Source organism: Pleurodeles waltl, chromosome 8 (genome assembly GCF_031143425.1).
Source record: "Pleurodeles waltl isolate 20211129_DDA chromosome 8, aPleWal1.hap1.20221129, whole genome shotgun sequence".
NCBI classification, from domain to species: Eukaryota; Metazoa; Chordata; class Amphibia; order Caudata; family Salamandridae; genus Pleurodeles; species Pleurodeles waltl.
Window position 1 is genome coordinate 198128264 of NC_090447.1, and position 18119 is coordinate 198146382.

Consider the following 18119-nt stretch of genomic DNA (forward strand, 5'->3'; position numbering starts at 1 on the left):
CAAGTCAATGGGTAACAATGTGCAATTTATAGAAAGCACCCAAAGATGCTTTTTTTTTTAAAGTGCGAAGGAGCGCACATATGCCCCATATGGCCATATGTGTGCTCTACATGTGGACCACTATATTTGGGGTGCATCACTTGGTGGCCTTATGCAGTAGCCATCCTTGTTTTAGCATTTCCAAATAGGTATTTCCTAATAGGAAATTACTTTTTTTGAAACGCTAAACCAGCACATTGGAAAAAATGGGATGGAAATTCCTAATTGTGAGTTCCTAATAGCAGAGTCTCTCGGAGAGGTGAGTGCTAGGCACAAGGTGTGACCACAAGCACAAACTCCCCTTCCGGAGGATCTATGAAATGAGAGCCTAGATACTATAAAGTTTCCCAGAAGGACATTGGTACCAATAGGTATTATTTCACTTCAGCTAGGTGTACTGCACCATACCACAGCGCATTCAGTGTGATTGCCTTAAGTAGTGGTAGTCAATCAGGGAGTGATACTAGGGAGTCCAACTTGGTCCTGAAGAGGAGTCTAGAGGTAAGACTCAAACATGTAGACCAGGCGGTATGGTACTTGGTATACCCCACCTCTGAAGGCCCTTTTTAATCATACTGCCCCTGTGAGACATATTAAACCATTAGAACAAACCAGAGGCAGGTATTTTTACCTCACCTAAGACCCCACCACTCCTATCCCTCTCAGAATTCACGTTGATGAGACTACAACAGTGCTCCCACGTATTTTGTTGGTTGTAGCACGCCCGTTCTGTAGCAGAATGGGAGGAAACCCAGTGATGAAGCATGCCTCCAAGGGGCATCCCTGGTGGGTGAGGGTTTTTCTAACAGGAAAATCTTATTTTCCTTGTCCACTCTGTGGGACCTCTTTGGGCTGTGCCTTTTTTGTAACGTCTCTGGTTTGTAAAACAATGCCCTTCTTGGGCTTACCTCCTTTGAAAATCGCCCCCCACGCCTGCTGCTAACAGCAGATCAATCAATCAATCAATCAATCAATTTGTAAAGCGCGCTACATACCCGTGAGGGTTTCAAGGCGCGTGGGGGGGAGGGTGCTGCTACTGCTCGAAGAGCCAAGTCTTGTGGAGTTTTCTGAAGGAAAGAAGGTCCTGAGTCTGTCCTAGATCCGGCGGGAGGGTGTTCCAGGTCTTGGCGGCGAGGTATGAGAATGATCTGCTGCCGGAAGATTTGCGTCGGATGCGGGGGATGGAGGCGAGGGCGAGGTTAGCGGAGCGGAGATGCCGGGTGGCGGTGTAGAAGCTGAGTCTGTTGTTCAGGTATGATGGTCCGGTGTTGTGGAGTGCCTTGTGTGCGTGGGTTGTTGACGGGGAGCCAGTGAAGGTCTCTTAGGTGGGGGGTGATGTGGAAGTGGCGAGGGATGTTGAGGGTAAGTCCGGCGGAGGCGTTTTGGATGCGTTGGATGCTTGGAGGCGTTGGAGGAGTTTGGATGAGATACCGGTGTAGAGGGCGTTGCCGTAGTCGAGTCTGTTGCTGACGAGGGCCTGGGTTACTGTTTTTCTTGTTTCTTTTGGGATCCATTTGTAAACTCTGCGAAGCATGCAGAGGGTGTTGTAGCAGGAGGAGGAGATGGCGCTGACCTGCTTTGACATAGAGAGTGAGGAGTCGAGGGTGAAGACGAGGTTTCGTGCGCTGTCGGTGGGGGACCCAGCGTGGATGGCCACCATGAGTTGTCCCAGGCGGAGGTGGTGCACCCAAGGATGAGGACCTCTGTTTTGTCCGAGTTCAGTTTTAGCCTGCTGTCTCTCATCCAGTCGGCAATGGCTTTTAGTCCCTCGTGGAGGTTGGTTTTGGCGGTGTGCGGGTCCTTGGTGAGGGAGAGGATGAGTTGGGTGTCGTCGGCGTAGGAGATGATGTTGAGGTTGTGCTGACGGGCCACTTGTGCGAGGGGGGCCATGTAGATGTTGAACAGCGTCAGGCTGAGGGATGAGCCCTGTGGTACGCCGCAGATGATGTTGAAGGCTTTGGATTGGTACGGGGGAGGCGGACTCTTTGGGTTCTGCCGGTGAGGAAGGATGCGGTCCATTCGAGGGCCTGGTCCTGGATTCCTGCTGCGTGGAGGTGGGTTTTTAGGGTGTGGTGACAGACGGTGTCAAAGGCAGCTGATAGGTCAAGGAGGATGAGGGCTGATGTTTCTCCATTGTCTAGGTGGCTTCTGATGTCGTCTGTGGCGGCGAGGAGGGCGGTTTCGGTGCTGTGGTTGCGTCTGAAGCGGACTGGGAGGGGTTGAGGATGTTGTTGTCTTCGAGGTACCGAGTGAGCTGAGTGTTGATGATTTTCTCGATGACTTTTGCCGGGAAAGGGAGCAGGGAGATGGGCCGAAAGTTTTTTTAGGTCCTTGGGATCCGCCTTTGGTTTCTTGAGAAGAGCGTTGATTTTGGCGTGTTTCCAGCTTTCCGGGAATCTTGCTGTTTCGAAGGAGATGTTGATGACTTTCCGTAGGTGTGGTGCGATGGCTGTGTCTGCTTTGTTAAAAATGTGTTGAGGGCAGGGGTCTGATGGAGTTCATGGTCTTGCGGGTTTCGTCGTCGCTAATGCTGGGCCAGGAGGTCAGTCGGCTGGAGCGGGTGGAGTTCGTGGAGGGCGGAATAGGAGTGTCCGAGGTATGAAGGGAGTTAAAGCTGTCGTGGATGTCAGTGATTTTCTAATGGAAGGCGGTTGCTAGGGTGTCGCATAGTTCTAGGGAGAGGGTGATGTCGTTGACGGTGGCGCTTGGGCTGGAGAGTTCTTTTACGATGTTGAAAAGTTCTTTTCAGTCGTGGGCATTGTTTTCTAGGTGGGTTTTGAAGGAGGATCTTTTTGCTAGCCTGATGAGTTGGTGGTGTTTGCGTGTGGCATCCTTGAGTGCCGTGTGGTTGTCTGGAGTGCGTTCGAGTAGCCATATTTGTTTGAGTTTTCGGCAGTGGCATTTGGAGGCTTGGAGGTCGTCGGTGAACCAGGTGGCTTTTTTCTTGATGTGGTTGTTTGAGTGGGGCAAGGCAGTCAGCGCAGTCGTTGATCCATAGCTTGAGGTTGTGTGCCACTATGTCAGGGTCGGTGGGGTTGACGGGCGGTTTCTGGGCTAGGGCGTTGGTTAGTTGAAATTCGGTGACTTTGCCCCATCGGCAGCGTGGCGTTTGTTTTGTGAGGTGGTGTTCTGTCTGTTTCTTAAAGGTGAAGTGGATGCAATGGTGGTCAGCCTAGTAGAGTTCGGTGGTATGGTTAAAGGTGACGTGGTTGCTTGTGGAGAAGATGGGTTCAAGGGTGTGACCGGCTGTGTGGGTGGGTGTGTTGACGAGCTGTGTGAAGCCGAGGTTGGCGAGGTTTTCGGTCAGGGTGGTTGAGTTGGTGTCATTGTTGTTTTCGAGGTGAAAGTTCAGGTCCCCGAGGAGGATGTAGTCCGTGGAGGCGAATGCGTGGGTGCTGGCCAGGTCGGCGATGGCGTTGCTGAAGGGTGCCCTGGGTCCTAGGGGTCTATAGATGAGTGTTCCTCTGAGCGTGGTGCTGGGGTTGGTGCGGATTTGGAAGTGAAGGAGTTCGGCGGCGCTGAAGGAGTCGTCCAGGGTGGTTTTGACTTTGAGGGTGGCTTTGTGGACGATTGGCTATGCCTCCTCCGGTTCTGTTGGTGCGGTCTTGGCGAGCGACTTTGTATCCGTTCGGGATGGCTATGGCGATGTCGGGTGCTGAGGAGTCGTTCCACCAAGTTTGGGTTAGAAAGGCCACGTCCGGGGAGGTGGAGTCGAGCAGGTCCCACACTTCGATGGCGTGCTTGCGTGCTGAGCAGGTGTTGAGGAGTATGCAATGGAGGTGGTTAGTCTTGATCCTAGGAGGTATGTGGGCTCTGTTGCAGGTGAAGCTGCAGTTGTGGCAGGAGAAGGGTCAGTGCGTGCTCTTTGGAGAGGCCTGGAAGCAGGTGATGTCTCGGCTGGTGTTGCGTGCGCGGAGGGTGTCAGCGTCGTGGCGAATGCTGGTGGGGTGCTGTTGCTGGGGCCACGGGTTCTGGCGCTGGGCGCGGTCCAGGCGCGGTCCAGGCGCGGATGGGCGCAGATGGGCTTGCCTTTGGTGCGCCTTCGGCGCGGCCGCGCCGCAGCTGCCATAAGAAGAGGGAAGGGTGGGAGTGGCGGCTGGGAGGCGGGAGGGCATGGCGAATGAGAGGGCAGGGGGGAGGGGCCGCAGGGGACACAGCTGCGGGAAAAGAAAAAAAGAATCTGCAAGGAACGGTAAGAAGGAGGGGGGAGGCGGGAGGGGACGCAGTTGTGGGAAAAGAAAAAAATAATCTGCAAGGAACGGTGAGAAGGAGGGGGGAGGCGGAAGGGGCCGCAGGGGACGCAGCGGCGGGGAAACCAAGGAGAAAAAAAATGCGGAGTGGAGGTGGCGCGGGTGGCGGAGCGGGGAGCGACCTGCCTGCAGAAGTCAGCCCCTTTGCAAACTCCCACTTTTGGCGGGAGCAAAGGTGGGAAACCACACAAACGGTAGGAAGAGTGGCCCCTCCTTGCTTGCACCACCCCTAAGGTGTTGCCTGCGAGGTGGACACTCCTTTTTATTTTCCTCATTCTTATATGGAAGGAAAATAGCCAATCAGGGTTAGGGAAGTGACCCTTCCCACAGGAAGTGGTCACTATAATGGGTGTAGTTACCCATAAGTAAGTGTCCCATTGGACATAACCAGGTTCCCCTAAACGTCCACTAAAGGCAGTATTTAGTGAGCATCCATGGACCAAGACATAAGATTTGAAGGACACAAAGAAGACCAGCACAAAGACGAGCCAAGGCAAGAGAACTTTGGACCTGCTGCACAAAGAAAAGGTGCCAAACCCTTCCTGCTGCACCTAGGACCTGACAATCGCCCTGAGGAGCTGCTAAACAACTGGACTGACCTCAGGAAACCCAGAGGACCTCCAGGCTTCACAGTCACCCAAGAACTCCCTCCAGAGTGGAGGTACCACTCTGCAATAAAGAAGGAACCAGCAACCCAGCGAGGGTCACTTCATTGACCATCCGCTCACACCCGAATCGGAAGACGCAGCTGGAACCGATGACCACAAGGACAAACCCTGCAAGTGTGCTAAGTTTGGTGGCACTGCGCCCTCCAGTGGCTGAACCGTCTCAGTACCCTGGATACTGGTCAGCTGACGTCGGACACCAGGAAAACCAGCCCGCCTAGGGGCTGAAAAAGGACCAGGAGGAAGCCCCAGTCGAGGGACTTCCAGAACACCCAGGACTTCCCGCCAGAGTGCCCCCGTTGTCCTGTAAGCGACCCTTAAAGTGACTTCCCTCCAGATCCCAAGGGCATATTTGGGCAGAGCTTCTGGCTCACCAATTCGCTCTGCACCTGGCCACCCTGTGCCCTGCAACGAAGAACCTGCTGTGCCCTACAGGGCCCTCACCCCTTGCAACCTCGACACTCCAAAGGGACCCCAAGGAACGACCTCTAAACTTACCTGTGCAGTGCTTTTCCAAGTTGTCCCTCACAGTGGCCCTGCACCAGCTCCAGAGACTTTTCAACGCTGCTCCTACTGTAACCGGGAGCCACCAAAACTTCTCCAGTTGGCACAGTGTGCCCACCGATGACCTCGACCAACCTGCAAAAGAAGAAATTGGTAACTCAACTGTACATAACTCAACTGTACAATTTTATATGTATTTTAAAGGTGACTTTCCAGTGATTACTATGGTGCGTAATATGACAAAAATACTATTTTTATTAAACTTTAAAAGTCCATATGTCCAAAAATACTTAACCAACTCACTGCCCAAAGAAAGAGTATGTGACGGCTATCAAATAATTTCTGCATCTCATCACAGAAAACTGGAAACATTATGTAGCAAAGGAACATCCCTCTGTCTACCAATGGAATACTCCAGTTTTCAGCATTCACACTTTGATATGACTCCACAAAGGCTTCTTTATTATGATCATATGGGAAAGTTGTATAGAAAATATGACTGACATTGGTTAAAGAATAACAGAAACATCCGTGGATTTCCGAAAAAATCTTACAGGATTTGCCAAGAATATGGCAGGAGTTACAAGACAGAAAGGGCCTGATTACAACTTTGGCGGAGGGGGTTAATCCGCCTCAAATGTGACGGATATCCCACCAACCGTATTACGAGTTCCATAGGATATAATGGACTCGTAATACGGCGGGCCGGATATCTGTCACATTTGGGACGGATTACCCCACTCTGCCAAAGATGTAATCAGGCCCAAAGTTTCTCACAATGGAGTGGTGCTACCCAAGGATCTTTGTTTTGAAAGCAAATGCACCTATCTAGCATCTTTTAGTTATGTTTTTCGTATGGTGCTCAACTCTTGTTTTAAAGCAGTTAAGTAGTAGCAGATTCCATCACTCAGGTTGGATGGCATTGTGGGCTAGGAAATCTTTCAGAAAACACTAATAGTGTGCTCTAGAATAGGGTAAGAAGGAACACAGTGCTATTAGTTATCAATATCCTAACAAAGAGAGAGAAAGAGGTTTTTGGGCTGAGTCTGTCCTCCTTAGAGTCTATAATTTTACAGAAAGGCCCAGCCCAAAGGAACTTCGACATGGCGGTAAAAAACGTTTTTTTTGTGTGAAAAACCCTCACCCACCAGGGTTACACCTTGGAGGCATGCTTCATCATTGGGTTTCCTCTCGTTCTGCTGCAGAACAAGGTGTGCTACGACCAACGGAATACGTGGGAGCACTGTTAAAGGGGTGTTAGGTGCATTAAATAATACCTGCCTCTGGATGGTATTACTAATTTAATATGTCTCACAGGGGTGGTATGGTTAAAAGAGGGGTGTTGGAGGTGGGGTATATTATTTACCTTACCTCCTGAACGGTCTACATGTTTTGGAGTCTACCCCTAGATTCCTCATCAGGACCAAGGTGGACTCCTAGTGTCACTCCTTTTCCATCTGGAAAACATTTTATACTCAAATTGCAGTCTCCCATATATAAAAACACAATATAAGTTGATGACTACAGTGCCATATCGCTTCCTCCAGCTTAGAAAACACTCACATTTCGATACCAATTATTTAAGGTTGTGACTGTTTTCATTCTTTAATGTTCTGTGATTCCCATCCTTAACTACATATATATCACTAACTGAATAACAATTGTATCTTAATACACGTTATATTCACGTTATAATCAATTACACTTCATGCCGGATTTTTTCTATTCTTTCACAAAAGTATTCAAACTTCAAAAGATTATAACTAGATTCCAAAGTCTTTGACTATAAAAGTCTGGGTTCAAACATAGCTCAAAGATTTTTCCCATAGCAACTTGATTTTCAGAATACTTCTCGGTACTTGAAATTCCCTTCAGCTAGTTCTCGATTGCAAATACATCGGGTCAGCAATCTTTGTTTGCCACAAGGCAGCCTTCTTGGACTTCAAGGCTTTCAAGTGCAAGAATGCCATCCGGCACCAAAGACATACGTGATGGGTGCATTGCGCAGTACAGTGCAAAGCTCTCCTGGAACACCATCTGACCAAAGCATAAAAGAAGTCAAGGGCCTTAATCTGATGGATACAAGGGTAGGACCTCTGGTATGATAGAGACCCATATGAAGAGAAATCCTGGATCTGGATACTCAAAAATCTCTTAATTTTGGAGAATAAACTTCTCCAGGGCTTCCAATGAAAGCCACGCCCACAACCAAAATGACATTGAGGACAAACAACACATAGAGAATCTTCCCTCTAGGGCTCGACCTCTAACTGAGCCTTGGCTTCAGGTCAAGGAATTGCACAGATGCTTCTATGCCTTAAGCCCTATACCACCACATTAGAAATCTCGACAATGCGCTTGGTCCACTTTTCCCCGGTACCATAACCTTTAAAGGCCTTTTCAGCACTGGTGGTGCAAGAATTCAAATCGTTGAGGACAAGACCACCAGCCTTAACACTTAGAACCATTATATCTTGAATCAATCCCGAAGACAACCTCAAAGCCCACATCGAGCTCTATACCAGGAGAGCCGCAGACTGCTTTAGAAACACAGCCAGATGTAAGGTGGAAGAAAGTGTTCGATGGCATCTGTCGCTGTAGATACGCATGTTCTGCAATAGCTCGCCATCTGGTGTTGGGCCGGAGTGTTACAAGTTGTTTTTCTTCGAAGAAGTCTTTCGAGTCACGGGACCGAGTGACTCCTCCTTTTGTCTCCATTGCGCATGGGCGTCGACTCCATCCTCGATTGTTTTTTTTCCGCCATCGGGTTCGGACGTGTTCCTGTCGCTCCGAGTTTCGGAACAGAAAAAAATAGTTAATTTCGGAAGATTTTCGTCGGTATTGTTGCGTTCGGGATCGGCATACTTAGATTCAACACCGCATCGAAGATCGAAGAGCTCCGGTGCCCTTCGGGGTAGTTTTTCGATCCTCCGTCGGGGCCTGGTCGGCCCGACCGCGTGCTGAAGAACGCCGATGGAACGGACCCCGTTCCGTTTCTGCCCCAAATGCCACAATAAATACCCCTACACAGACCAACACTTGGTCTGCAACCTGTGCCTGTCACCTGAGCACAGCGAAGACACCTGCGAGGCCTGTCGTGCGTTCCGGTCCCGAAAAACACTCCGAGACCGTCGAGCCAGAAGACTTCAAATGGCGTCCGCACCGACAGCCCGACGGGAGTTCGAGGAACAGGAAGAGGAAGGTACCTTCTCGATCCAAGACTCAGACTCCGAAGGATTCGACGATACACAAACCGTGAGTAAGACGTCGAAAACCACACAAAGAAACATTTACAAGGCCCAGGGGACGCCACTGCCACCAGGCCATGGCTCAACCCATAAAATCGGTGACCGACCGTCGGCACCGAAAAAGGCCCAAACAGTGCCGAGATCGTCCGACTCCGGTCGAGACACCGGCACGCAGCCTTCTCGGGACCGAGAAAGTGCTGGAGACAAGCCTCGACACCGAGATGCCGGTGTGGACACGGCTCGACGCCGAGACAGCGGCACCGAAACAGATCGACGCCGAGAGGTTTCGGCCCCGAAAAGGAAAAAAGTCACCTCGGAGCCGAAAAAACACGCAGACAAAGTTTCGACGCCGAAACAAACTGCAAGCGACCCAGCTTCAGGCTCTTATACAGAAGAGCACTTGCTAACCTCCCAAATGCAGAAGCATAGGTTTGAGGAAGAGCTACAAGCAACTGATGCGGACCATACGCAAAAGCGTATCTTCATTCAGCAGGGGACAGGAAAAATAAGCACCCTTCCCCCCATTAGGAGAAAGAGAAGGTTGGAGTTCCAGACGGAACAAGCACCACAACCAAAAGTGGTGAAAAGAGTTACACCACCACCCTCTCCTCCGCCCGTGATTAACGTTTCACCAGCACAAACGCCATCACACTCCCCAGCTCACACCACCATGAGCCAGGGTGACCAAGACCAGGACGCATGGGACCTATACGACACCCCAGTGTCAGATAACAGCCCAGAGGCATACCCTACAAAACCATCTCCACCAGAAGACAGCACCGCGTACTCTCAGGTGGTGGCTAGAGCAGCACAATTTCACAACGTAAGCCTCCACTCAGAACAGGTCGAGGATGATTTCTTGTTCAACACACTCTCCTCCACCCACAGCTCCTACCAAAGCCTGCCTATGCTCCCTGGTATGCTCCGGCACGCAAAAGACATATTTAAGGACCCGGTCAAAAGTAGGGCAATCACACCAAGGGTGGAAAAAAAGTATAAGCCGCCTCCTACAGACCCGGCTTTCATCACAACACAGCTGCCACCAGACTCTGTTGTTGTAGGAGCAGCTAGGAAAAGGGCCAACTCTCACACATCTGGAGATGCACCACCCCCAGATAAAGAAAGCCGCAAGTTTGATGCAGCTGGTAAGAGAGTCGCAGCACAAGCTGCAAACCAGTGGCGCATCGCGAACTCCCAGGCACTACTTGCGCGCTATGACAGAGCCCACTGGGACGAGATGCAACATCTCATTGAACATCTGCCCAAAGACTTCCAAAATAGGGCAAAACAAGTGGTTGAGGAGGGACAGGCCATCTCCAACAACCAGATCCGCTCCTCCATGGACGCTGCAGATACAGCTGCACGGACAATTAATACATCTGTAACTATCAGAAGGCATGCATGGCTCCGAACGTCTGGATTTAAACCAGAGATTCAACAAGCAGTTCTCAATATGCCTTTTAATGAAAAAGAACTGTTCGGTCCAGAAGTGGACACAGCGATTGAGAAACTCAAAAAAGATACGGACACTGCCAAAGCCATGGGCGCACTCTACTCCCCGCAGAGCAGAGGGAATTACAGCTCATTCCGTAAAACGCCCTTTCGAGGGGGGTTTCGGGGTCAAAGCACACAAGCCAGCACCTCACAAGCCACACCGTCCAGTTACCAAGGACAGTATAGAGGAGGTTTTCGGGGACAATATAGAGGAGGGCAATTCCCTAGAAATAGAGGAAGATTCCAAAGCCCCAAAACCCCTACTACTAAACAGTGACTCACATGTCACTCACCCCCTCCACACAACACCAGTGGGGGGTCGAATAGGTCATTATTACAGAGCATGGGAGAAAATCACTACAGACACTTGGGTTCTAGCAATTATCCAACATGGTTACTGCATAGAATTTCTACAGTTCCCTCCAAACATACCACCAAAAGCACAAAATTTAACAACACACCATTCCAATCTCCTAGAGATAGAAGTGCAGGCACTATTGCAAAAGAATGCAATCCAATTAGTGCCAAACACACAAATAAACACAGGAGTTTACTCACTGTACTTTCTGATACCAAAGAAGGACAAAACACTGAGACCAATCCTAGACCTCAGAGTAGTCAACACTTTCATCAAATCAGACCACTTCCACATGGTCACACTACAAGAAGTATTGCCATTGCTAAAGCTGCACGACTACATGGCAACTTTAGACCTCAAGGATGCTTATTTCCATATACCAATTCACCCATCGCACAGGAAATACCTAAGGTTTGTATTCAAAGGAATACATTACCAATTCAAGGTACTGCCTTTCGGATTAACAACCGCACCAAGAGTCTTTACCAAATGTCTAGCGGTAGTCGCTGCACACATCAGAAGGCAGCAAATACATGTGTTCCCATATCTAGACGACTGGCTAATCAAGGCCCATTCGTTAATAGAGTGCTCAAATCACACAAATCATATCATACAAACCCTCTTCAAACTAGGGTTCACCGTCAATTTCACAAAATCCAAAATTCGGCCACGCAAGGTACAACAATACCTGGGAGCCATAATAGACACATCAAAAGGAGTAGCCACTCCAAGTCCACAAAGAATTCAAAATTTCAACACCATCATACAACGCATGTATCCAACACAAAAGATACAAGCAAAGATGGTATTACAACTCCTAGGCATGATGTCATCATGCATAGCCATTGTCCCAAACGCAAGACTGCACATGAGGCCCTTACAACAATGCCTAGCATCACAGTGGTCTCAAGCACAGGGTCACCTTCTAGATCTGGTGTTAATAGACCGCCAAACTTACCTCTCGCTTCTGTGGTGGAACAACATAAATTTAAACAAGGGGCGGCCTTTCCAAGACCCAGTGCCACAATACGTAATAACAACAGATGCTTCCATGACAGGGTGGGGAGCACACCTCGATCAACACAGCATACAAGGACAATGGAACGTACATCAAACAAAACTGCATATCAATCACCTAGAACTTCTTGCAGTTTTTCAAGCACTAAAAGCTTTCCAACCAATAATAGTTCACAAATACATTCTCGTCAAAACAGACAACATGACAACAATGTATTATCTAAACAAGCAGGGAGGGACGCACTCCACGCAGTTAAGCATGTTAGCACAAAAAATTTGGCATTGGGCAATTCACAACCAAATTCGCCTAATTGCACAGTTTATACCAGGGATACAAAATCAACTCGCAGACAATCTCTCTCGAGATCACCAACAGGTCCACGAATGGGAAATTCACCCCCAAATACTGAACACTTATTTCAAACTCTGGGGAACACCTCAGATAGACTTGTTTGCGACAAGGGAGAACGCAAAATGCCAAAACTTCGCATCCAGATACCCACACAAACAATCCCAAGGCAATGCCCTATGGATGAACTGGTCAGGGATATTTGCTTACGCTTTTCCTCCTCTCCCTCTCCTTCCTTACCTGGTAAACAAACTCAGTCAAAGCAAACTCAAACTCATATTGATAGCACCAACTTGGGCAAGGCAACCCTGGTACACAACGCTGCTAGACCTATCAGTGGTACCCTGCATCAAATTGCCCAACAGGCCAGATCTGTTGACACAGCACAACCAAAAGATCAGACACCCAGATCCAGCATCGCTGAATCTAGCAATCTGGCTCCTGAAATCCTAGAATTCGGGCACTTACAACTTACCCAAGAATGTATGGAAGTCATAAAACAAGCAAGAAGGCCATCCACCAGGCACTGCTATGCAAGTAAATGGAAGAGGTTTGTTTTCTACTGCCATATTAATCAAATACAACCATTACACACAAATCCAGAACATGTAGTGGGTTACTTGCTTCACTTACAAAAATCTAACCTAGCTTTCTCTTCCATTAAGATTCACCTTGCAGCAATATCTGCATACCTGCAGACTACCTATTCAACTTCCCTATATAAAATACCAGTCATTAAAGCATTCATGGAGGGCCTTAGGAGAATTATACCACCAAGAACACTACCTGTTCCTTCATGGAACCTAAATGTTGTCCTAACTAGACTTATGGGTCCACCTTTTGAACCCATGCACTCCTGCGACATACAGTTCCTAACCTGGAAGGTGGCATTTCTCATCGCCATTACTTCCCTGAGAAGAGTAAGCGAGATTCAGGCGTTTACTATACAGGAACCTTTTATACAACTACACAAAAATAAAGTCGTCCTAAGGACCAATCCTAAATTTTTGCCAAAGGTTATTTCACCGTTCCATCTAAATCAAACAGTGGAACTTCCGGTGTTCTTTCCACAGCCAGATACTGTAGCTGAAAGGGCACTACATACATTAGATGTCAAAAGAGCATTAATGTATTACATTGACAGAACAAAGAACATCAGAAAGACTAAACAACTCTTTATTGCATTTCAAAAACCTCATGCAGGAAACCCAATTTCAAAACAAGGTATAGCCAGATGGATAGTTAAATGCATCCAAATCTGCTACCTTAAAGCTAAACAACAGCTGCCCATTACACCAAGGGCACACTCAACCAGAAAGAAAGGTGCTACCATGGCCTTTCTAGGAAACATCCCAATGCAAGAAATATGTAAGGCAGCCACATGGTCTACGCCTCACACATTCACCAAGCACTACTGTGTAGACGTGTTATCCGCACAACAAGCCACAGTAGGTCAAGCTGTATTAAGGACATTATTTCAGACTACTTCCACTCCTACAGGCTGATCCACCGCTTTTGGGGAAATAACTGCTTACTAGTCTATTGCAGAACATGCGTATCTACAGCGACAGATGCCATCGAACTGAAAATGTCACTTACCCAGTGTACATCTGTTCGTGGCATCAGTCGCAGTAGATTCGCATGTGCCCACCCGCCTCCCCGGGAGCCTGTAGCAGTTTGGAAGTTACCTTCAATTATTTATATATGTATCATCTCAACCTTAAATAAGTGCATACTTAGTCACTCCATTGCATGGGCACTATTACTACAATTCAACTCCTACCTCACCCTCTGCGGGGAAAAACAATCGAGGATGGAGTCGACGCCCATGCGCAATGGAGACAAAAGGAGGAGTCACTCGGTCCCGTGACTCGAAAGACTTCTTCGAAGAAAAACAACTTGTAACACTCCGGCCCAACACCAGATGGCGAGCTATTGCAGAACATGCGAATCTACTGCGACTGATGCCACGAACAGATGTACACTGGGTAAGTGACATTTTCATTATACTGACTCTGTCTCTAGCCACTTGATGTCATGCCTCCTGTATGAGACCAGCTTCATGCTAAGAATTGACACCTCACATTTGAAGAGGCTATTTCAGAAGAGATCAGACTTTTCAAATCCCCAAGAAAAAGGCAAGGGAACCCGTCCTTCCATCACCTCCATATTCACCATCTCCTGCACAATCCATACACCCAGAGTCTGATCAGGAGTTCCTGAAGTCAGCCATAACTGTACGGCCACCCCATGCCTAATGACAATGACGTCAACCCATGACATGAATACATACTTTTTAAAAATGTTTTTTTTATGCAATAAACAAAAAGAAAAAAACACAGTTAAGAGCAAAATTGTGCCAATGTCCCCAGAAATTTAAAGGGAGTACACAACAATTCCCACCATGATGTACACAAATCGTAAAACACCCAAACACAGTCGAAAAGACAAATGTGACTTACAAGATCTCATCCAGTCACCCCTTAGGTTGTATGTACTGCTCTAGCGTCCGGGCTTGAGGCTGGTCCAGGGCTACCCACTCCAGTCCATAAGAATCCATCCAACTCCCCCATATGCTCTGGAATTTACTGAGGCATCCCCTACTGTGGTACATGACCTTCTCTACTGCCATGTATAGATCCATTCCCCACCTCATTTGTGAATAGTTGGTACTTCCGGAGCCCCCCAGAGTCTGACCACATCTCTCTTGGCCAACAGCAGTCCCAGGGCATTAAAGAGGAGCTTGAAGCGGAAGACGTCCACATCATTTGGGATCCCCAACAGAACATATTTCTGGCCTAGCAGAAGAGTAACCTCCAGTATAGCACTGAGTTCCTGAATAATCTCTGTCCAGTATGCCTGCTTGAAGGGGCATTCCAAGAGCGTGTGTATGAATGATCATGTGGCCTCAATACAGCGTAGACATGTCAGTGAGGCGGACCTCCCCATACCATATAACCTGTGCCAATCATAATAAACCTGGTGTAGTATTTTAAACTGTAATAACTGCAGGTGAGATTTTATGGCTACCTTCCTGGGATGCATCAATGCTAATTCCCAATCAATGTCCTCAAGTTCCCCCACATCTCGCATCCGTCTCCCTCTGAGCTGACCCAGATTATCTGCCATGTTGTTTAACGTTTTATATGTAAGGGAGATTGCTCCTTTTCCCTTCGCCGCAATTAGTATCCACTCTTCTAGATGGGGGTATTCTGGGATCTCCATCCCCCCCACCCCTCAGCCAGCCAGGCGTGTCACAGCTGCGCATATTTCAGAAATTGAGTCTGGTGTAGGTTGGTTTCCCATAGAACAGAGCAGAAGGGTATTATGTTGATTACTCCAGTATGTCTCTAATGGTGGAGATGCCAATAGTATCCCAGGTCCCAAATACCCAGAGTTTCAGCATTTCACCCAGCCATGTTCCCTTCTAAAGGGGTTTTTCCCAGGTAATTTTGCATGCCCAACTAATTGTCTTTGTGGCCTTATGCCATGCTGACAGGGCCACTGGAGGCCCTGATGGTGGCCTTTGGACTCCACCATAGAGATAATGTACATATGATCTTGGTAGCCCGTTCTAGCCTAAAGGTTGAATGATTTTGGGGCGCAAACACCCAATCATTGATGTTAATCAAGTAGGCAGTCCAGTAGTATGCGTCACCATCAACGAGAGCAAGCCCACCATTGTACGAGTTGCCCTGCATTGTTATAACCAACACTCTAGAGTGCTCCACTTTACAGATCAGAGACCTCAGTTCTTTCTCTATTCTGGTGAAAACTGCCTGCAAAACTTGGTAGTAGGTGTTCTGGAGCATTATATAGCAGTTTGGGGAGTGTGATCATTTTGAAGAGGGCCACCTGTCCCATCAAGAAAAGGGGGAGCCCCCTCTACCGCCTCTACAGTGTGACAATTCATTATCACCCTTTCAAGTTTGCAGTGGAAAGATAGCTTTTCTTGCAGTGTCACGAAGCTCCCAAGATATTTAAAACCAAACCCCTGTGGGAGTAATTATTGGTCATCGTGACCCTATGGAGAATACAGCACTGATTTGTCCCAGTTCATCGTATAGCCCCAGTGTGCTCCATAGTCCTCAAAGATCTGAAAGAGTGCTGGGGTCATAGTTGTCGGTTCAGTAATAATATAAAAGGCTATTGTCCGCATTAAGCAATATTTGTTTCTTCTACCACATCTGCATTCAGTGTGGGAAATCTCTTAACACCGGAATGCGTTCTTACTGTGCACACAATGGGATTTAACCATAAGAACAATTAAAAACAGGGACTCTGAGGACATCACCCCATTTACTCTAACCGCGTCCACAGGAACTCGGTACAGCACCGCCACCCATCTCCTGTAGTTGTGTCCTAACCCAAACCTCTGTAGCATCTGCACAAAGAAGGGCCAATGTACAGCATCAAATGCCTTTTCGGTGTGAAGCATGAAGGTTCTGCACTGTTACCAACCAGTTGTGTGTATGCCATAAGTTTAGCTGTGTTGACTTCTCGGGCATGAATCCCGATTGGTTTCTGTGTATTAAAAGCGTGATAACCTGTAGAAGTTGTGTAGCTAAAATCATATCTAGGATTTGGACTTCAATGTTTAGCAGCAAGATCAGGCGATATGAGTTGCACCCAGGGCTTACCATCCTTTGGGATCACTGTGAAGGTGACTCTCTGGAGGTGGGGGAACAAGCGGCCTCTGGAGGTGTGGGGGCAATGCCGCTTGTTCCCTCACCTCCCTGAATAAGTTCAGGAGGTGAGGCTCCAACAGCCCGGCATACCACTTAAAAAACTCTGCCAGAGTGCTGTTTGGTCCTGGTGTCTTGCGTGGTCTCAATTTTGCAATAGCTGCCTCTACCTCACTCAGTGTTAAATCCCCTTCCAGGGTCTCCCGGAACTCCGTATCTAGCACAAGGGTGAGGATGGAGTCTAGGTATTGTGTAATGCTGTCAAGATCATGGAGAGGTTAGGTCCTATCAAACAGTTTATAAATGTGAGTGAACTCCTCTGCTAACTGCGCATCAGTGTTGCAGGAGTCCCTGCCTGATTTATTCTGGGGTGCACCCAATGGGCCTCCAGTTCCCTTCTGCTCAGCCACGCCAGAAGCTTACATGGCTTATCCCCTGTATCATACAAGTGATGGAGCGTGGTCATCATTTGTTTTTTTGCCCCTTCCTGTGCCAGATCCCAGTATTCAATTTGCTCGGCAGCTGTATGTCGAAGAATGGGGTGGGGGGTTAGTCTTGGACCTCGGGTCCTCTATAGGTGCAGGATCAGTGCGTCCAAATACCCAGGTTCTGCCTCTTCCCTTCTCATCTTCTGGGCAATCGAATTTTGAGTTCTATCCCAGAGCACAGTCTTGTAAGCCTCCCACAATACAGTCTTGGAGGAAACAGAGCCCTCATTTTCGGCTAAATATAATCCAGTGTCTACCTGGAGTCTCCTGGCAACCTCCTGATCCCTCAGGTGCTGTCTGCTCAGTTTCCACCCAGAGGACCACCTTATCCCAAGGCGCCCCAACTTCACCAACAAGGACGAATGATCAGATAGGCCCCTTGCCAAATACTCCGCCTGCACAATTTCCCCTGCCTCTCCTGCAGGGCAAACGTATAGTCCGGTCTAGAATAAGCCTTGTGGGGCCCCTGAAAACTATGAATATCTTGTATGTGATGGGTGTCTGCACCGCCGCAAATCTGACAAACCCACTGAGTCAACAAAGTGTGCCAAAGATGTAGCCTGGGAGGCATCATGGAGGACTCAGTGAAGGTCTATGACCGTAACATTGATAAAGTCTCAACCCAAAACGTGAAGCGGGGAAGTCAACTCAAGTAGTATGTCAGTAATTTTGGCCAGTGTGGGTGTTTGTATTAGAGGAGGTGCATATACTCTCAACAAGGTCATCTCAGTCGGTCCCCAGTGACCATGCACCCCTGCAAACCTGCCATTGGGATCTATCCAAGTTCTGGTCACTCGCAATGGGAGGTTCTTCCTGATCAAAATGGCAACTCCTCTGGACCATATGGTGTATCCTGCATGTGCCAGTGTAGTGTAGGCCCTCGTCCCAGAAATTAGCACTGTGTCCCACGTAAATTTGACTTCTGGAGGAGAACCACGCCATGCTGCAGTCTTTTAATGTATTGCGCTCCCAGCCCTCGCTTTACTTTGTTACCCAGACCATTGATATTCAAGATTGGTACT

The 18119-nt window shown here is 48.4% G+C and overlaps 1 protein-coding gene across 1 annotated transcript in view; it reads left to right on the plus strand.

Annotated features, from left to right (window-relative positions):
- LTN1 (listerin E3 ubiquitin protein ligase 1) overlaps window positions 1–18119 on the plus strand; it is a 488777-nt gene that overhangs the window by 112904 nt on the left and 357754 nt on the right. The window lies entirely within an intron of this gene.